The sequence below is a fragment of the Marmota marmota genome, unplaced genomic scaffold (assembly GCF_001458135.2).
Source record: "Marmota marmota marmota unplaced genomic scaffold, marMar, whole genome shotgun sequence".
Classification (NCBI taxonomy): Eukaryota; Metazoa; Chordata; class Mammalia; order Rodentia; family Sciuridae; genus Marmota; species Marmota marmota.
This window is the reverse complement of record NW_025999968.1, coordinates 24,580,196-24,602,785: the sequence shown is the minus strand read 5'-3', so window position 1 is coordinate 24,602,785 and position 22,590 is coordinate 24,580,196. Positions and strand designations below refer to the sequence as shown.

Sequence of the window (22,590 nt, the reverse complement as noted above, 5' to 3'; positions counted from 1 at the left end):
TATATATATATATATATATATATATATATATATATATTACTAGCAACTTTCTATTGTTGTGAAAAAATACCTAGATAAACAACTTAAAAGCAGGAAAGGTTTATTCTGGTGACAGTTTCAGAGGTATCAGTCCATAGTCCGCTTGTGTCGAAGCAATAAACAATAGCAGAAGCTCATGGTGGAGGATACTTATTCACCTCATGGTAGCTGGGAGCAAAAAAAAAGACAGGCACAGGCCAGTTCCCAATATCCTCTTCAAAGTTCAAATGTCCCAAACCATCAAATTTTCTTCTGCTAAGCCCTACTTCCTAAAGGTTCCAATAGTGGCACAGGCTGGCAAATAAATGGACCTTTTAGGGACATTCCTGATCCAAATTGTAGAACATGTACATGTAGATATGTATCAAATTTAAATATGTATGCCCCACATATTTTTATTTGGTGTTAAAAGACCTGCTCTGCTAATATAGGATAATAAAATTTAGTAAAATTTTACTACATTTTGACCTATATGCTTCCCTGGAAATAATCCAAATATAACACTGAGAAATCCCTTTATGAATTATCAAATAAAAGAAAATGGCTAATTTTCACAATTTATGATCCTACTAATGTTAATATATCATAAAGAAAAGTACAATAAAAATTTCAATTTTTAGATTGAAAAAGAAAGACACAAGTTAAATATTTCCCTTTCGATCAAAGTGCCATGAACTTGAAAGGATTTGCAAAGTGGAAACAGGTGTAGTCAACTGTTGGAGTATTTTAAAAATTGCTTGACACATTATAATAGTGTGATGCAAAACTGAAGCTTGACATTACTGTAAGCATTGAAAGATCATAAATCACTTCAGACAGCATGCTGTAGTCTTAGTCCTTTTACACTAGTAGTATTGTATAACTGTGATATTATATATTAGCAAAGCAAAAATAATACCGAACTTAAATAATAAGATAAAATGTATCTTATATGTTCAATGTGTTATATATAATTAGATATTGTTTGTTCAGCAATTAAAGATTATTTTCAGCTTAGGCATATTTAGATATTTTATTGAATGCTGAACATTTTTTATGAGGCTTTAAAGTGGACTTTGCACACATTCATATTTTATGATTGTTTCAGTAGATGCAAAATGAAAATTACAAACAAAATAAGGCCATTTAAAACAGAACTGTCACAATAATTTTTCTTTGTAAGTAAAAAAGAACTATTTCACACAAATCCTAATAATTTCACTTTTATACAATGACTTTTTCCCCCCTAAGGATCCTATTTTTTTTTTTCTCATGGAAACAATCTTCTAACAACTTTATTTCTCCCCATTTTTTTTTGTAGTGACACTATAAGACAATTCAGTTCAAGAGAAAAGTGCATAGGATGCTGGCTCCCCTTGCTCTCTGTAATGATGGTATCGCTACAAGTTCAAATTAGTAGTCATAGTGACTGCTTTCTCAAAATGGCTCAAAACCTTGTACTGGCTTTCAATATAAATAAGAATAAATTAAGCTTATTCATTTCCATCAAAATTAGACATTTTTACAAGCCAATATTTAATAACCCAAAAATATTTCATCATTAAAGAACTTCAATTAAGTAATTTGATTTAGCTTAACATAAAGGTTGTCTGAAAACTGCTTATGACATACACATTATACACATACTTTCAAATTCCCAAAAGAAAAGTACAGTTTTAGCATTTATTGTTTTTTTCAGTGTTTACCTGTTTGAGGTTTTTTCGCATCTGGGCCCAAGAGATTTGCTGCTAGATACTTGTTCAAATACCTCATTTTTTGTTAATTCTTAGTTCAACTTCAAACAGATAAGCATGTTATGCCAAGTATACAATTCAGTCATAGCTTTTTTTAATATTAATTAAACTATGCTTTCCTAATGCTCAATGATACTAATAGTATATATTATGACTTGACTTTTTTCTGTTTTCTTGAGAATCCCTTTATGATATGTTTTCAAGACCCAAATGCATTACATGAATTGAAAGCATCCAAACAGTCGCTAGCAGGAAAATATATAGCATGCAATCGCTTAAAAATGCAAAAAATAACAGCTGGAATTTATAACAACAAATGAAGGGAAAGATGAAGAATATATACAAATCATAAGCTTCAAGAAACACATAAATCTTTATGCAGTCTTATCATAACTCAGACAGAATGTTATCCTTTCAAAACCTGCCAGATCACGCCAGACATTATACCCAGTTTTCAAACTCAGGTGCTTTGAAGTTGTTGTCTTTGAAGTCCTCTTAGCATTGGAGGTTTTGGTCACTGCTCAGATCACAGCAATTCAGGCATTTGTTCTATTTTGTCCTATTGTTTCCCTATGTTGGTCTTTGCTGCTTCTCCCCTTTAATCAAAAGTACATCATCTTTCTATGATAAATAATCTGAAATTTGCAAGCATTTTTATATAAAATTTTGAACTTTATTAATGATAATGAACAGAACTTAGTAGATTGCAAAAAAAAATCAACCTTTTTTTCTTTCAAACTATTATCACTTTAAAAACCTATCTAGGGGCTGAGGTTGTAGTCAGGGGTAGAGCACTTGCCTAGCATGTGTGAGGCCCTGGGTTCAATCCTCAGCACCACATAAAGAAAAACAAATATAAAATAAAGATATTGTGTCCATCTACAACTACAACAAAAATAAATAAATAATCTCTATCTACTCGTTTTGTTGCCTGAAGATGAGATGTTGGACAGAATGTATATAGCTTTTATAGTGCGTTTATATTTATTCACGTATTCTCTCATTCATAAATTAGCTCAAGTGTTTACTAAGTGCCAAGCACTATTCTAGGCACTTAGATTAATCTGAAAATACAAGCAAGGATTCCTAAGTAGCTTTTACTCTGATTGGTATTAAAAGTGAGTAGTTCTATAAAAATAATCAAGAATATTTTTAAAAATCTCAGAAAATCAAGATTGTGTATGGGAAACAAAAGAGAAGGGTAGAGTGAGGGACAAAATCGGGTGGGGGTCAGGATTAGTATTATGGTGACCAGAGTAATCTTCATTCAAATGGTGAGATTTACACAAAATTGATTTAGCTAAATTGATATATGGAAGAAGGACATTTCAAAACAGAGAAAAAAATCTTTAAAAAGGAAACATCAAGGTAAACAGTGTGCAGAAGGTGGCTGAACATATAAAATGGTTAAAGAAGTAGAAATGGAGGACACAAAACAGGAAACTATGTTGGTCATTTTCCAGTGTTGGGATTTTAATACAACTGAAATGAAGATATAATATGACTTGTATTTTATAAGGATACTTGAGTATTCAGGCAAGAGAGGATGGCAATTCAGACAATAGAGGTAACAGAGAAGGATATGTTTGAAGATAGAAACAGTATCATTTTATATAGAGTTGACAGATTTGATAAAGGATGCGAAAGAAAGGAAGTAAGCATTGCTCCAAAAGTTTCAGCTTGAAGAACTAGAAGAACAAATGTAAAACAAGTTTGTGGTAGAAGGGAAGGAAGTGAGAGGTTGGCTTTGAGGCTGAATGTTTGATATTTAGGAAAGTTTTAAACCTGTTGCATTGTGGATTTCTATTGTACAACTAGATGGAAATGTGAAAGAAATCATTGAATATATGAGTCTTTAGTTTAGAAACACTGTTAGCATATAGTAGTGAAGTTATGAGATTGGATATGATAATCACTGGTCTATAACTGTACTTAGAAGCAAACAAGAATAGAGATTCAACATATCAAAATTTCTGGGACACTATGAAGGCAGTTCTAGGAGAAAAGTTCATAGCTTTGAGCTCACACACTAAAAGAATCAAAAGACCAAATAAATAATCTAACGTTGCACCTCAAAACCCTAGAAAAAGAAGAAAAAGTCAAATCTAAATCAATAGAAGATAAGAAATAATTAAAATTAGAGTTGAAATAAATGAAATTGAGATTAAAGAAAGAATTCAAAACTCAACAAAATAAAAAGTGAGTTCTTTGAAAGAATTAACAGAATTGATAAACCCTTAGCCAAGCTAACCAAAAGAAATAGGAAAAACTCAAATTGTTAAAATCCATGACAGTGGAACTATCACCACAGAACTACTGAAATACAGAGGATAATCAGAAACTATTTGGAACATTTATTCCCAAATAAGCTTAGAAAATTTTGAAGACATCGAAAAATTCCTAGAGACAAATGTTCTATCTAAATTGAACCAGTAGTGAACCATGAGGATAGAGAAAATTTAAACAAACCAATTTTATTAAGGAAATCGAAGCAGCCATCAAAAGCCTACCAATAAAAAAAGAGCTCCAAGGGCTGGGGATATAGCTCAGTTGGAAGAGTGCCTGCCTTGCATGAACAAGGCCCTAAGTTCAATTCCCCCAGCACCCCAAACAAACAAACAAAAAAAAGCCCACAAATAAAACATAACAAAAAAAGAGCCCAAGTCTGTAACTTTTAAAATAAGGTCTAGCCAGGTGTTGTGGCACAAACCGGTAATCCCAGTGGCTCGGGAAGCTGAGGCAGAAGGATCTCAAATTAAAAGCCATCCTCAGTGATTTAGCAAGGCCCTGCAAAATTCAGTGAAACCCTGTCTCTAAATAAAATACCAAAAGGCCTGGGGATGTGGCTCGGTGGTTGAGTGTCCCTGGATTCAATCTCTGATACCAAAAATAAATAGATGATAGATAGATAGATAGATAGATAGATAGATAGATAGATAGATAGTAAGGTCCAAAATCTAAATTCTGGATTATGCCAACATTCATGGTTCAATTTCTGGATTCAACTTGACCTGACTGCAGCCATCTTGAGTCCTAATCACCACAATTTCCCCAGAGTAAACTAAATCAGTTTTACCCATTTTCCCAGCAAACTATAAGCAGAGAAAATCATTAGAATGGTCTGTGGAGATTTACCACAGGACACTGGCACCAAGAATGTGCATAACTCTTTCAGGCATGAGATAAATTAGGTACAATTTGGCTAAGATGAAGTCACTTTTATCTTTACCAATTTTTATGCCTCTGCCTTCTTACCCACATTATGGGAATTCACTTGGTCTTACTCACACTAGGATTTTGTCAGTAATTCCCCCAATACTCTTTGGATCCTAACTTCCTTTCTTTCATTTTTCACATCACCTTCAGAAGCAGGTTTTCATATATTAGGACTATTTTGTTCTTAAACTGTCACAAAGAGTCAAATAGAGGAGAAGAAACCAGCAAAAGTGGCTGAGAGTGAACAATTAGTACATTAAGAATAAAGTCAGTCAAGTTCAGAGTTTGGAAATAAAATTATAGAAGACAAGAGTCTAAATTCCTTTATCTGAAAAAAATGATAATACTATTTTAAGTGAACTCTATTTGAAAAAAAAACATATTTAAATGGAAAGGGTAATATTTTGTTTTGAAAACTGGTGATCAAATTACAAACAAGCAAAACTTTGAAACAGAGTGGTCTGGTAGAAATTTTAAAATAATTTACAGCATTATTCTGCTGTCTTCTCAAATTTCAACGTTCCTAAAGATATTATCGTTCCATATATGTAACAATTTTTGAACTGGATTTCAACAGGCTACTGAATTGAAATTGATACTTTTTTAGCATCCTACAAATGCTTTTTTGGTCTTGAAAAGAAGATATTTTGGAGTAAAGAAAATTTTTAGCTCATTCTTAATTCCCTGAAACTTTAGAGGCTGTTCTAACATATGTTCAATAGCATATTTATGGCTGTGACTGACTTCAGAAGTTATTGTATTTAATCCTCTTGTTATTGCCTTTGGGAATAGTGCACAAGTGCATTCTTTGAATTTTTCCCTTTAATACTTATGTTAGAAGACCATAACAAAACTTTGGCACAATAAACAATATCTGCCAAATGCCAATCAATCATTTTCCAAAGGGGTCACTTAGGGTAAGTTATAGATGAAAACGCTTCCTAAAACCTTTTTAAATATTAGCACTGGAGCTTTATATTTTTTTAGTCAGAAGTATTCTTAGACCATTGTTTTTTGGGTACAAATTTATAGTTGCCAAAACATATTCTCTCTACCTGACCCAGCTTAAAACCAGGGTACCCAACAGAGTCTTGTCAAATCAAGTATTATATAACAAGATTTTACAATAATCTATATAGGTTTTACTTTAAATGATTTCACAAATTAATCCTAATCATTTAAAAATCTCCTTTAAAAGAATTCAAACCACACATTTTATAAAATCAATTATTTTTAGGAAAATAAATATTATTTCTTTAAAAAAAATCCATAAGCATAATTCAAAAAAGTAATAGTTACATTTTAATAAAAATTAATTTACTAAATATATAATGCAATTGAAACTGCTCAAATTACTTGGTATAAACATCTCAATCAATTACCAAACAATTATTTGATTAAAATGCAATTATAATACCCATTTTATGGGTAAACAATAATCTTGTCCAAATCAAAAATAATAGTTGTAAGTGAATAGTGCTTCTTGTAAAGTCACTGTGGTATGTGTAACCTTAGAAACTGAGTGTTAATCCTGAACTTGATGTTTAATATTTATGTCATCTTTAGATTTAGTCAATTGCTCAAGAGTCTAAATTCCTTTATCTGTAAAAAAAAATGATAATATTATTTTCAATTGAACTATATTTGAAAAAAAACCTATAATGTAAAAATCTAAAATATATATTTTTTAAATTACTGAAGTATTTAAGTCAATTTTTTTTTTCTGGCTGGTATTTCTAGTTGTGTTAGTATTCTCCAAAGGAACAGAACTAAAGGAGGTATGTAGAGCTTTATCTTAAGGAATTGGCTATTCAAATCTTGACAGCTGGTAACTCCAAAATCTGAAGGGCAGGCCAGCAGCATGAAAACCCAGGGGAGGATTGATGCATTGTTTAGTCCTAAGCAGCAGAATATCTTCCTTTTCAGGGCATCTCAGTCTTTTCTATTAAATTCTTCAACTGATTCAATAAAGTCTGGTCAGTTATTTTAGAATATAATCTACATTCTCTAAGTCTACAAATTTTAATATTAGCAACATTTTAAAAATACTTTCTGCTGCGCCCCTCCCCTGACTCAGGCAATGGCAAGGCCCTACTGAGGTGGATGGCGCAAGGCGTCCATCCTCTGGAGGAACACAGTATGTTTCTGGGAATGGGCTGGTTTGTTTTTGTATTCCTTTAATAAGTATAGTTGCAATTTCTCATATGACCATTAAGTATGAAGGAAAAAACATGACTTTCCCAATTAATGCAACTACTTCTAAAGAATAGATCTGTTTGCTGTAAATGCAATGATTCAGCTGTGGAGCGTAAATTGTTAATGTCTAATGAAAAACTCCCTGTATTCCTGTCAAGGAAGTTTTTGAGAAATTAAAATCTAGAGAAGAAAAATTAATGTTAAGAAGACAGATTAGTGCATAGTACTGGGCAACTTGTTCTTGTTCCTGTGCACAATGGTTTGTGCTCTTACTCTTGTTTGATTAAAATTAATAACAAGTCAACCACTTGAACCATGGCACCGGTTCCAGTCAGTAAGTCAAGAAAGAATAGTCAAGGTATAGGCCAATAGTTTGGGACATTTCTAACTATTATTAAAAGTTAACTAAGCAGAAACAGCTCAAAGCAAAACGCGACTGAAAGTACAAATGCTTGCTTATGCATAAGCCAAGATACATTCTTCTATTCTAATTGTAGCTACATAATATTTTGTTTCTTTGAATAATGATTCCTGTTTTGTAACCACAAAGTACTGTGAGCCTGCCAAAATGAAAAGTATATATGATCAACTTCACAAGTAAAGATTGGGATCAGCACCTTCACTTTGGTGTCTCTGTTGTTTCTCCACCCCACTTTCCCCGACACCTCACCATCCGTTTGTCTCCTGAGACCCCCTGTTGGAGCTGGACTCCGACAACTTTCATAACAATAGCTAGACTTATGTTTGACCAAACAACTGGGCACCGTAATCCAATTAAGTTAATATGTAAAATTAACCATTACAGTCTAACAACTACAGTTCTCATTTCTATAACTAATCACATGGTTGTTGCTGAGATTCATATACCTATCTCTTCCCACTATTCATTTTCCATTCCTTTTATTCCTCAGCAGGCACCTTAATTAATCTTGGCTCTTCACCTGGAAGGATGATCCAAACCTTCCTTCCAGAAGGGTTTAGGCCCTTATTTGTCCTACCTCAATCAAGTTGTGGTCTTCTGTTGATTTTAAACACTGGGAATGGTAACATTAAAAGATGTCTTAAAAGACCATGTGTATTCCAGATAAAATCTTTCTTATCTCCTTGGAGACTGAAGGTTGAACTTTCTCTTGGTAATCAGGATCAGTCAACCAACCAATATAATAAATACATTCCTTCTTGCTACAGAGGCATGAAAAGTATAAAATGGCTGAGTAGTAGTTTAACTTCAAGTTTAATAAAACAATTTCTGTTTCTCCTGGTGAAATTATTCCTAGCATTGGAGCTAAAATTTCTAGACCAGTAGAGCACAATGGTACGGACATAGGAAGCAAAAATTTTGAATGGGTCAGTAGGGTTAATAATGAGTGGTGCAGTTCTCAAATCTATGTATCAATTCCAGAATTATGAAATCTGGTGATGAGAGAAATATCTCTATATCTTGGATGCTGATTTAGAATAAGTTATAACCCCCTGGAAAACCTTGCCACAGGGAGATATTGCCTACTTCATGGCACCATACTTGAGTCTTCAAAAGGCTATACTACATTATCTTAAGCCATCTGCTTCAGCAATGTGAAACACATGATTAAAATACTAAATTTCATGGGCATGAATCTGCGGATACATTTCACTTGCTAACAAGTGAGTTCCTTGGTCAGAACATCATGACACAATTAGGCATTCTGAAAGCCCATAAATAGTACTTTTGTCAGAAAATCACTTGAAAGGAATTCAAATCTATACCCAGAGTGTTTATTCTAGTAATAATTAAATGCTAATCCTTTGCTGTGGGTTGGATATGAACTGTCCCCCAAAAGCTCTTGTGTTAATGTAGTAATATGCAGAAGTGTAATGATTAGATTGTGAGAGCCATAAACTAATCAGTGGTTAATCCATTTGATAGATTAATAATTTGAATGGACTAACTAGATTGTAACTATAGGCAGTTGGGATGTGGTTGGAGGAAATAAGTCACTTGAAATATTTGTTTGGGATTTATATTTCCTTAGCACATCACTTGTGCCCTCTCTTTCTTTCTCCCTCTCTCTGCTAATCAGCCTCTATGAGAGGAAAAGCTTTCCTTCTCCCAGCACCTCAACCATAATGTTTTGCCTCACCTTGGTCCCAGGGCAATGGAGTAGGCCATCCTGGATGGAACCTCTGAAACCATGAATCAAAATAAACTTTTCCTCCTTCGAGTTGTTCTTGTCAGATATTTTGGCTTGAACAAAAAGCTACCTAACACACTCTTTCATGGTGGAAACAGTAGTTATCTGTGGAAAACTACTTTCCTCAAAAGAAAAGCAGTTATCCACAGATGATGGAAAACTTTGTTCCAAAATCTGAATACATGCCACCATGTATTCAGCTGATCCCCCCAGGGATATCACCATATCAGTGCTGGTGTTTGCTGTTGGCAGGTTAGGCCCTCAGCAGAGGTGTTAACCAGGTTATTCTTGGTGAGTATAAGTCCATGTTGCTGAGCCCATGTATAACTGCCATTCTTGTCACTATGGAAAATTTGCTCATAAGCTCATTCCACAAAAACAGAAGTAGCCAGAAAAAAAAATGCTCACTACACAATAGGTCATTCTATCTACTTGATTATTAAAAGCTTTCCCTGCTGAGGTCACCATGCGGTGAGCATTCACATGGGACAAAAATATGTTGACATTTCTTTCTCCCACTCAAAAAGATATAGCCATGTACCTCTTTTCCAAAAACTCCTTGTCATCAATTTTCTAATCACATTCCTTCCAAGTCCCTAACCAGCTGTCCAAACCATTAGCTATAGTACATGATATACATAACCCTACATATGACCATTTCTCCTTACAAGCAAAACAACCAACCCAGTACATTACTATACCCAAATTCTTGCCTACTGAAATTTCCCTTCATTTCTCTTCTTCCATGATGTCCTATAAACAGACTTTAGTGCTGCTATTTCCCCCATTTGGGTGGTGCCTGAATACCATGTAGAACCACCTATAAACTAGGCTTTAGCATTCTCTTCCCATGTCAACTTATGATAGAAATCTACCTATGGAGCCACAAGTGCAGGCTAAGAGAGAGAAAGCAATATAACAGGAGTGAAAACAATGAGTATTTGTGCCATTGCTCCATGAAATTTACTTGTGCATTTGGGCATGCTTACACACAATCCTTTGTACATTACTCACATTTTGTGATGGAGGGCTACTGTGCACACTTAACTTTATGGCTTGGAGGCTTAGAAAATACCCAGTTTATGATGGGCAACTCAGGTCAAATGGTAACTTGATGGCCCCCCAGTTAAGTTATCTGCCTCCACTAAGGCACATTATTAAACCACTAACTGTTTCTCCAGAGAAAAATAGTTATCCACAGATGATAGAAAACTTTGTTCCAAAATCTGAATAGCCACACTGTGATTCACTTACAGGGCTCCAAACAAAATCTGAATCTGTCATTAATACTCCAAGCACCATAGACATGTGGGATCATATAGCTCAAGTGGCAGAGCAGCTACAAGGCAGATTGCACTTATTACAGAAACCTTCTCTTGTTCTAGAACTTACTCAAATCTAGCAACTTTTTGTTTACTCAGTAAATGGACTTGAGTAACACAATCAAATGAGATATATGTTGCCTCAAAAATTCAAGGAGGTAATATATAGACATTAAATCCCTTTCCTGGTTTTAGCTGGGGTCTGATGCAACACCTTATCCTTCACTTTATAAAGGATACCTAGATATATCCCACACCACTAGATCCTAGAAAATTTATTGAGGTACAAGTCCCTGATTTTTTTTTAATTTTTTTATTAGTTGCTCAAAACATTACAATGATCTTGACATATCATACATTTGATTCAAATGGGGTATGAATTCTTTTTTTCCACTAGTAGAGATTGCAGGATCACATTGGTTTTACAGCCATGTTTATACATACAGCCATATTAGTGTCTATTGTATTCTGCTACCCTTCCTATTCCTCTCTTCCCTCCCTTCCCCTCCCATCACTTCTCTCTACCCACTCTATGACACTTTTCTCTCTCTCTCTCTTTTTTTCTTCTTCACACCATCTTATATGTAATTTTGCATAACAATGAGGGTCTCCTTCCATCTTCCCTGCCGATTCCCCTTCTCTCTCCCATTCCCATGCATCTCTCATCCCTATTTAATGGTAATATTCTTCTCATGCTCTTCCTCCCTGCTCTGTTTTGAGTCATCCCCTTTATATCAAAGAAGACATTTGGCACTTGCTCCTTAGGGATTGGCTAGCTTTACTCAGCATAATCTGCTCTAATGCCACCCCTTTCCCTGCAAATGCCATGATTTTGTTATTTTTTAGTGCTGAGTAATATTCCATTGTGTATAAATTCCACATTTTTTTAATCCATTCATCTACTGAAGGGCATATGGGTTGTTTCCACAGTCTAGCTATTGTGAATTGTGCTGCTATGAACATTGATGTAGCTGTGTCCCTGTAATATGCTCTTTTAAGGTCTTTTGGGAATAGTCCGAGAAGGGGAATAGCTGGGTCAAATGGTGGTTCCATTCCCAGCTTTCCAAGGAATCTCCATACTGCTTTCCAAATTGGCTGCACCAATTTGCAGTCTCACCAGCAATGTACAAGTGTAGCCTTTTCCCCATATCCTCACCAGCACTTATTATTGTTTGGCTTCATAATGGCTGCCATTCTTACTAGAGTGAGATGGTATCTTAGGGTGGTTTTAATTTGCATTTCTCTGATTGCTAGAGATGGTGAGCATTTTTTTGTGTATTTGTTGGTTGATTGTATATCCTCCTCTGAGAAGTGTCTGTTCAGATCCTTGGCCCATTTGTTGATTGAAGTCCCTGAATTTTTATTGGGTTTATTTTTCACCCTCCTACATGCAAATGTGTCATCAGTAAGTTTAGAGTCTTTAATATTGCTTGCTCATTAAGTCCAAGAATAAAGTTATCATTTAATGGATCTGTACAATATCTTGTAAAAGAAAAGGAAATCAAGGGAAAACCAAAATATGACCTAATATTGGATGTCAGATATAACCTGAGGTAGGATAGTGAAGTTGGCCTTGCCAAATAAGATCAAAGTACTTCTTTTTTTTGAGAGAGAGAGAGAGAGAAGAGAGAGAAATTTTTTTTAATATTTATTTTTCAGTTTTCGGCAGACACAACATCTTTATTTTATGTGGTGCTGAGGATTGAACCCAGCGCCCGGCACATGCCAGGCGAGCCACATCCCCAGCCCCAAGGTCAAAGTACTTCTGATGGTGCTTAATAATAGAAATAGAGAAAGAAATCATCTGCCAAATCAATAATTTCACATTGAGTATGAAGGTATTTGTTAATTTATAAGAAACCATATCTTAAAATAGCAACAACTGGAATCACTACCTTATTAAGCATGTGAAAATCCATTGTCATTATCCAAGAACTATTTGGTTTCTCTAGAAACCAAATAGGCAAGTTAAATGCGGATAAAATGAGAATCACTAACTGCATCTCCCAAATCCTTGACAGTGGCACTAATTTCTGTTGTATTGCTTTTGACTAACTATTTCCCTAGGTAGAAGAAGTTCTAGTGACTTTTGGCTGGCTTTTTCCACCATAATATACCTTATTTCATAGGTTAAGGAACCAATGTGTGGCTCTTACCAGTTGTTAAGTACATACATCCAAATCATGCATTTCAGAACTACTGAAGTAACCACAGAATGGGTCTGAAGATCCAGTTGGCAAACTGTGAAACTAACAGGACCAAAAACATGACTTCCATAAGCCAGCACTCTGTCTTGGGGGCCCCATAACATATTTTATCCTTGCAATAGTGTCATTTCAGAGCTAATATCCAGGAAGCTCTGAAATTTTTAATTATTTTCTTTTCTTTAATACACAATCACCCTGATAAAAGTCCATACACCTCAAGGAAGACTGGGAGAGTGATTAATAGTATAAAGAAATGGCAATAGGGCTGGGGATGTGGCTCAAGCGGTAGCACGCTCGCCTGGCATGCGTGCGCCCAGGGTTCGATCCTCAGCACCACATACAAACAAAGATGTTGTGTCTGCCAAGAACTAAAATAAATAAATAAATATTAAAAAAAAAGAAATGGCAATGTAGCTGAGTACTTATGCAAGATTATCCAGCCTTTCCTCACTTGAAGGATTCTGGGTCTATAAACTGGCTCAATTTGGGGAAATTGATTGTTTTTATAATTCAAGTTTTACTTTTTTTTTTTTACTTGACTCTCCTGCTTACACATACCAAGTAAATAGTTAGCAGACTTCCAATATGACCCCACACTAGTCCATATATTATAGGTGATAATGTACTTTACTGAAAATCTATGTACATAAATGTTAATCACCTCTAAAAAATACATTCACACTTACATTGAGAAGAATGTTTGACCAAATCCCTGGGAACCATAACCTCATCAATTTGACACATAAAGTTAAACATCATTCTATCCAATGACTATTTTTTTCTTCTTTCTTTTCTTGTTTTTCACCAACAGAGGCTATGTTTTCTTAAGAACTGGCATAGGCCCAACTAAAACAACTAATCTCTCAAGATTTCTTCTAATTATGGCCAATGAGATTTCAGGAGAAATCTCTTGAGTAAAAATTCCAGGAAAGATCTTTAAAAGTGTACAGAATCATTTAACATGCAATTTTGTCATTTTCCTTTATGCTTATTCATGTCAAGAGTGTAGAAACTACGTGTATGAAGGGTGAGAGGGAGGAGGAAGAACTGTCTTCTCAAATACACAATGATGATGTTGAGAATGAATGCTTTGCATAAAGTATGGCAGACAGGCTGGGCATGGTAATGCATACCTGTAATCCCAGCAACCCAAGAGGCTGAGGCAGGAAGATTGAGAGTTTAAAGCCATCCTCAACAATAGCAAGGTTCTGAGCAACTCAGTGAGACCCTGTCTCTAAGTAAAATACAAAATATGGCTGGGGATGTGGCTCATGGTTGAGTGCCCCTGAGTTCAATCCCCAGTATCAAAAAAAAAAAAAGTGTATGGCATAGATGAAAAACAGAAGGAATGTGTGTCCCTGAGGTCATCATGGTATGACTATACCAGCATTAGACAGTCAATTTATGTTCTTCTTCAACATGATAAAAATTAAATAAATTTTTCATTAGCTTATGTAATAAGTCTCTTAATGTATAGTCTTAATGTACTAGGCACTTGATAATTTCATCAATATTTTTAAGAGTTTATTTTTAAATATATTTCATATAATTTTTTCTTTACTTGAAAGCAAGGCATAATTACCTTATAATCAGGATTTTCTTATATCTAGAAATACATTATAACTTAAATACATATCATTTTAATATTTTCTTCAAATGGTTGTGAAGATTAGTTATAAAAATGCAAAGTTTCCTTTTCAACAGAAATACCTTGTAAAAAGTTACTAACAATTTTAAATACCTAAAAAGAAAACAGAAATTAATTGGTATTTGATCTGAGTCCTTAGTGTACAATTGAACCAGGTCTGGGGTTAAGTTTCTGATACTCAGTGGTATTTCCACTACACTAATTTCATAATAATTAAATTCCTTTAGGATTGTATATTGCTTAGATAGGTGATAACCATATGCCTAGATCACAAGAATAGGAGGGAACACAAGGGAGAGAAACAGAGAGCCAATGCAATTAAAAATTAACAACATAGAATTTACTGTTTGATTCAATCTGAGATAGAAAAGACCCATTCCCGACACTTAAAAATGTCCTTAAATAACCATTTTTAAACCAAAAATCAATCTTTGAAATCATGGAGATTTTCTTTTGTGGAAGGAAAGAGAGTTTGTTTTATCTTGCTTGGTTTTGTAGTTTGGTTGTGTGTGTGTGTGTGTATGTGTGTGTGTGTGTTTGTCTCCTAAACTTGTGTGAAGTTTATGTTCCCTGTAGAAACCACATCTGTATAAAAGATCCTGCAGACTGTGTGACCTTGAGTAAGTAGTACATTAGGACATTGTTATTGTGGAGAGATGGAATGTTGTAGATCCAGAGCCAAAATAATCTTGGTCTGTCTTAGGCCTTTTAGATAAATAGCCACTCACTTCTAACCTTTGTATCTGTCCTATCATTCTCATGACTATTAGGTAAACTTCTCAGAAGTTTAAATGTTAAATAGCAGAGTGCTAGTGCCTCTCCCAATTCTAAAACAAAGAATGCTATAACATGTGATACCTATAGGAAAGATTTCCCTGCTTTGCCATAGCCCACCTACCTAATGCCTCCACCAATGTATTCGTTGAATGTATTGATTTATGACTTTGTTCCTTGGATATCAGAGTTCATGTAACCTCTTCATGAGGAACACATCATTCAGGGTAACTTGAATCTGTGTTCCTGGGCCCTGGCTTTTCATATTTGGCTCAAAATGAGTTTCTTATTCCTTTAAAGCAGAATGATTATTTTCTGTCAACACATGGAATGTAGGTCTGGAGCTATAGAAAAAAAAAACTGTGGACATTGGTTGCCAATGTTGTTCAAGAAATATCACTTTGTGTGAGGTATTCAAACAAATGCCACAGGAAGTGTGGTTTTTAGAATAATAGAAGTATATAGAATTCTGGAGAATGAGAAGTCATTTCATCAAGCTGCATCATTCCCAGGGATCCTAGATTCCAAATGTTAGAAAGAAGCCATAGATTCTATCTTACTGGCTCTTTTCTCATATTTTGCATGAGAATTTAACTCTCATGGAAAGCTATTAGTTTATTTAAACATGAGAATTAGATAAGAAAGTCAAATTGACAAAGAAGTTATCATTGAATCAAAGTGAGGCAAGAAGATAGATCTCCCATACACAGCCAGGATAAGGGCCTTAGAGAAGACAGGAGTGGAGGGGAACATCATGCCAACCTGAAAGGAGACATTAGGTCTAAAAGACATGCTATGACTCGCTACACTCTGCAAGCATTAACCACAATGCCTTCTTCTTGCCTACAGTACCTGTTTCTGTTCTTCATAGCTTCAACCATAGCAGCCTTTCCTTAGTTACCCTTGTCCTTACCCCTAGCAACAGCCAACCACAAGCAGACCCCTACCCAAAATGCTTCCTTTTTCTAATAGACGTGTCCAAAACCACCAGGTGAGATTCTTCCTCTTAATGATAACCATGAGCAATGGAAACTATGCACTTTGGTTGGCTTATTAAGCATGGAAGTTGAAGAGCTTGATTGGTTCATGATAGCATTCCTCACCCACCAATCACCTGCACTGGGCCATCAGATATGTTCTTAAAAACCCCTAGAAAACAGACACCCCTTGACATCCCTCTCTTGGGACCCCCTGCCCTTCAGGAGCTCTGCTTCTTTTCTGTTACTCTAACAAATCTTGTTACTTTGCTCTCACCATTTTGTCCCTGGATTTAATTCTTTGAATTCGTGAGACAAAGAATGTGACCACTTACTTCTGTGTTACAAATGGGTATATAAATAATTCTCCAGAATAAAGATGAAAAGCTAGAACAAACTTTTGTATCCACAAGAAGTTCTGGCTAAATCCAAATTGACTTAACAAAAGCATCTCTCTTCTTAAATTGAGTGAATATGTCAAATAAGGTGTCAATACCTCTTCTGCATTCTGGAGTTTTGAATAAGACAAACCAGAGAAGAAATGACATGAACTTAGAGTAAGCATTTCAAAATAAAAGATTATATAAATGTCTGCTTGAACCCTTGTTAGTGGTTTCTCATTTTACCCAGTGTAAAAGCCAAAATGTTTACAAGGCCAAACAGGGTCCCACGGGATTTACCTCTCTGCTTTCCACTATGTCATTTATATTACTCCTTGGATCAGTTAGTTACTGCTGCAAGACAACCCACCTTAGAACTGTCTTTAAACAACACTTCATTCATTCTCATGATTCTAATGTCTGCTATCACTGGTCAGTCACCCAGAGCCATCTGGTCCAGGATGGCCTCAGGTGCATGGCCAGTGAGGTCTTTCCTTCTCCTTCAGGCTAGTCTGGGCTTATTCGGAGACAGAGCAGGGTTTCAAGAGAAAGCAAAGAGACTTCTACTAGTCATTCTTTAATCATGCTTGTGACTATCCCATTGTCCAAAGCAATTCAAATAGCCCAACTCAGAGTCAGTGTCAAAGACCACTACCAAAGGGCATGGAGAAAGGAATGCTTAAATTAAGGCCTTTATTGCAAACAGTCATTAATATTTTTATATTTCTTTCTACTCTTGCTTATAAAGCCCTAACTGTACTGACTTCCTTGATATTCCTTGAACATAACAAGGCCCTTCCTGCATTAGGCTCTTACCTGCTCTTCTGCAAGAAATGCTCTTCCCTAAAAACTGTCATTGTCAGCTACATGACCTCTCTCAACTTTTTGTCCTAACCTCTCCTTTCTGAGAAAACCTTCCTGACCACCCCATCTAATAGGGTAATCTGCCACAATCTCTTTTCTGATTCGATTTTTCTTTTCCTATAACAGGTATACTTTTTAACATATTTCTATCAGATTTTTTGATTTCTTACATGTGAACTGTTTTGATTTGTGGTTTGTTTTGTTTCTTGTCTATTTCTCCCCTTGGTAAAATATAAGATGTGAATTTTGTTTATTTTGTTTAATGATGTACTTCAAGCCATTAATAGAATATCTGAAACACAGTAAGCTTCAATATATATTTGTTAAATATATTACTAAAATAGATGTCTGCTTCTACAATGTAAATGTAAGAAATATGCATCTGTTTGTACAGAACAAAGTGCCCAACAATTGGAAAATGAATTCAAAATAGACAGTCATAAAAATAAGAGCTTTGCTTAGAAACTTCAAAAACTCTCAGACATGTAGCCTTAGAATTGGAGAGAATTAGCAAATGCAAGTCCAAAGGTGGGAGCCAAAAAAAATCATTTTCTCTATTCTCCTGATTCCACTAATGAAGGCAATTAAGCTCAAGCAAGTAAAGTGCACTGAAGAATATTGAAAAGTCAGCTAGTGGCAAAACTAGGATTAGAACCAAAATTTTCTAATTATCAACACTATATTCTTTTCACTTTCTCAAATCGACAAAATCACTATTCAGACAGAATTCGTAACAATCAAAAGTATGGAAGAAGAAATTTCTAAAGTTATTAAGTAATTAAAAACAAAGGGCTTTGAAAATTAAGCTTAGAGTTTCTAATCTCACCAAAATGAAATCCAATAAACTGGTATATTTGTTTCCCAAAAAGAACATAAATGACTGCAGTTCAGCTTTTCAGAATGTAAAACTCTAAGAGAGGAGAGAGATGCCTTGCTGAATCTAAATTTGCAATCTTATTGAGCTAAAGTATTGGACTTCACCACTCCATAGGAAATTCATTTTAAGAATTAAAATGAGCATAATAAAAACTACATGGGGAAAGGGAAAAATTGTATCAACTAATGATGTGAAGGAAGGAGACGTTGTTCCTATAAGGAGATGTCTCCTCATCTACTTTGCTATTGAATGGTTTCAAAGATTTTTTTTCCCCTATTTAAACAACCAGGGAACTAATTTAACTCAGAGAAAAGGATCTAATAATTGTGGTCATGCTTCCACAGATTGATTTTTACCAGTAGAGCATAATTCTCCCACAGAGTCTTATAGAATAAAAATCTGGGTCAGTGTTTTATATTACTAGCCTCTACTAACAAGAAAGTAATGTGATACTCCCTCACTGCTGAAATCGAAGACCAGGAAGTTAATAAATCTGTGGCAAAGTTTATAATTTTCTTTCCCAGGCTTGCTTTTTTCAATGTATTTATTTTTATTTTTATTTTTATTTTTATTTTTATTTTTTGTGTTGTGACTTCTTTCCCCCACTTTAATATTACAGCTATTTAAGATATATTTCTGTCTGATGAAGGTAAATGAATCTTCCTGGATGAAAATTTTTTATATTTATAGTCATTAAGATCCATTTATTCAATTCGCACTTCACTGGTAATGAATTAGTTATTAGATTTTCTGTATTGAATGGTGGAAAAAAAGTTCATAAAACTAATCATTTATAGGTCAATGTTTATATAGTCTTAAAAAATAGAATCTGGACAGTTAATTTAATTTCCTGCTTTACATCAATTAAAGAAGTGTTCTTATACTCAGCAACCACTATACCTCTATTTGTTTAGTTAAATTTAAAATTTCAGCACTATATGCAAATTATCTCACACTCAGAGTTAATTACATTATCATTAATCTGATTTGCTAAAGCTTGAATTGATGTGTTATAATAGGAAGACATGAAGAATTCTTCAAACTTTATTATAAGACTATTTCCATTCTCAAACAAAACATTGCCCCATTTACTCATAATTTGGTTAGCAAACTGAAATGGCAGAATTCTTTCTTCTCATTATTACATAAGCATGTAAAACAGTCTCTTTGGTAATAAAGAAATATTTTTTTTACAATTATTTTCTAAATTTTAGAAACTAGAAAGACCTTCGTTTTTCCCAGTGTATGCATTTTTATTTGAAGAACTCTACTTCCTTTTCACATACTCCAAACCTTATTTAAATGCAAATAGCATCCTGAAATACGTTCCATCAACATACAATTCTTAATTGGAGACATCCAGTTTAATAATAATAATAATAATAAAAGAATCTGATACTCAATGTAGTAAGTGGATATTTTACTAAGTTCATGTACTTCTTAAAGTAGTTCATGTAACTACTTTAATTCACATATACCTTCTACCTTATATAATGTGATTAAAAATAATGTATTATAAAAAAAGGAAAACAGATGCAATGACTCACTAAATCACCAAAAATCTGAGCATAATTTTATTTTCAGTCTTTTGGCAGGTTTTTATTTGACACCTAGAATCTCAATGAGTTATCAATAACACTTCAGTAAGGGGGTAGATATAAAAATAAATTGCAGAAGATTTCAGTGACATCCCAAGAAAGAAAATTGTCTCTAGCATGTCTAGATCCTAAGTCATGCATACAGAGATTCTAGAATTTTGCTAAAACTTCAAAATATTGTCCCCTTCATCACCATATTTTCTCCTGGGCCAGGCCATGAAAAGATACATGTTACATATTAAAAAAAAAATCTTCCTAAATTTGCATATCAGTTTCTTAAATTATTCTTTGTTGTTTAAAAGTTTTAAAAAACCCTCCTTTTCTCTCTAATAGAGTAAACTGTTTAAAAAGGTAAATATAAGAATAAAATATATAAGCATAACAATATCAGCCTTCACCTTGGCCTCCAAAATTTAAAGAAGCTTTAGCAAAAGGAGAAAGTATTATAAAATCCAGTATGTGTTTTCTCTATCTCTGTTTCCATGGTCTGGAACTGAAAATGCTGAGATGAACTGCCGCAGTCTGGCTGGGCAAAATAACCGGGGGGTGATAAGCAACTTGTGAAGGTTGAAACAGCAGGAACCACTTCTCTGCCAGACAGCAGAGGTATATATACTTAACTAATTACACACAGCTTAACTTAATTAACGTCATCTAGATACAGCAGTCAACCAATAAGGAATCATCATCTTAATGGCTTGCTGGCATTGCTTCACAAACCACTCCTTCTGGCAAAGTGTCAGGCACCATCTTGACTTGATTTCAGCCCTCAACATCTCCTCCCTTTTGTTTAATTAAACAACAAGTATGTGGCTTAGGGACTGTGCCTGTCTTAGGTTGTCCAATACTACATATGGTCCTTAACCGTCATTGGATGGTCTGACCTCAAGTCGTCAGCCTCCTGTCTTAGGTTCGTACCATTGTAATTGGATCTTACCAGTCTTTGACTACCGGCCCAGCATTATTTAGCCATACTTGTGGACAACAACCATAGTGGTTTTTACACAAACACCATAAATAACCTGCTACAAGCAGAAAGGGGAGGACACAAAATGCCACGACACCAAGCCAATTGAGGGCTCCTTTTGGAAAAAATGTACTACCGATGACACCATCAGCAAAGATACCCCGGCACTACCACAATTCTCTGCACCAACATAGTTCACAATGCATACAAGTGATACATAGCCCAGGCAAGTTCTGCAAGCAGTTCAAAGCAGAGGAATCTATTAATATGTCCATTTCCTCCCAAAGTAAATCCTTGATTGAGCATCACTTGTTGAGTTACATTATTCATTGATCCATCAGTTTATACAGTTTGTTGTGATAGCTATCACAGAAGCTGTAGTAGCAGCAGCAGAAACAGCAACAGCTGTGATGATGGTAACTGTAATTCCGAAGTCTCCTTTGGTTTTCAGTAACACTGGAAATCCCTCAACCCTCGTCCTCACCAGCATTGGGATGAAGGCAGAAACTCTGGCAATGATGGCTAAAGAAAATCATGTAGCATTCCAGCAGGCACTAAGAAAACAACATTCTGAACAATTTAGTACATTATCTCAAGGTTTTTTACATTTGAAATAGGCCTCAATGGTGCTCATTATTCATTAGCCTCCAGGTGTGGGAGAACCACTGTAGCTAAATTGGAGTTCTGGATATCAGCTGTTATGGATTTAAGATATTGCTAACACTGCATTTATCCACAGGAATAGCGAGGAGTCCCATGGCAGCACCTACAGCAAATAGGGAAAAACTAATGACTCATTAGTTATTGGCATTGGAAATGCCCAAACTTCAGGGACGTCGGCGCGTCTTCTGGTCTTCTGCCACCGGCTGTAGCATCCCCAGGCAGCCCTAGACTGCCCGGGGGAGTGTCCCAGACTCAAATTACCACCGGGCACAGGGATCAAGAGCCTGTGAGACTGTGCCTCCAAGTCAGGTCTGGGTTTGGGCTCTCTGCAGTGGCGTCCCATTCCCCGGGCAGGGGGCGGGGAAAGGCCGGTGGCTTCGGCCAAGTCCCTGCTGCACTGTGACCGGCTCGCGCACGCAGCAGCTGCCGCACTGCTTCACGCACCCTCCAGTAACGAAAAGTATTTAGTAGCAGCCTTTTGTTGCACCTCCTTCCCTGATAGTCCTTCCTCCTCTGAACTTTCTTTGTCTTTCTGAGTAGAGTTCCTGGGCTTTTATCAATGTATGCCCTAACTGTTCTTGGCTTCACTGGGGTGCCTCCTTCCTTTAGCAATTTACTTAACACCCTTTTGGCTTGATTTCCACCAACTTCTGATCTCATATTTCCATAACAAAGACAATACAACACACCAAGACAAAACAAGACAAAAACACACTGTATCAATCTTCTCCATTTTCTCGAAATGGCCATCCTTCCTCTCACCATATCTGCTTCTAGGGAGGAGCAGCTTTGCTCCCGTCCTATCTATTTCTAGGGATGGGCAGCTTTCCTTGTCACCCCCGAGCATCCCTGGGCTCCCCGGATGGGCCACCATCTGCCACAGTCTGGCTGGGCAAAATAACCAGGGGGTGACAAGCAACTTGTAAAGGTTGAAACAGCGGGAGCTGCTTCTCTGCCA

At 35.5% G+C, this 22,590-nt stretch overlaps 1 pseudogene; it reads right to left on the bottom strand.

The window, feature by feature from the left end:
* The window catches only part of LOC107136084, a 34,369-nt pseudogene extending 12,394 nt beyond the window's left edge, over nucleotides 1-21,975 (bottom strand).
* Between the last annotated feature and the right edge of the window lie 615 nt (nucleotides 21,976-22,590).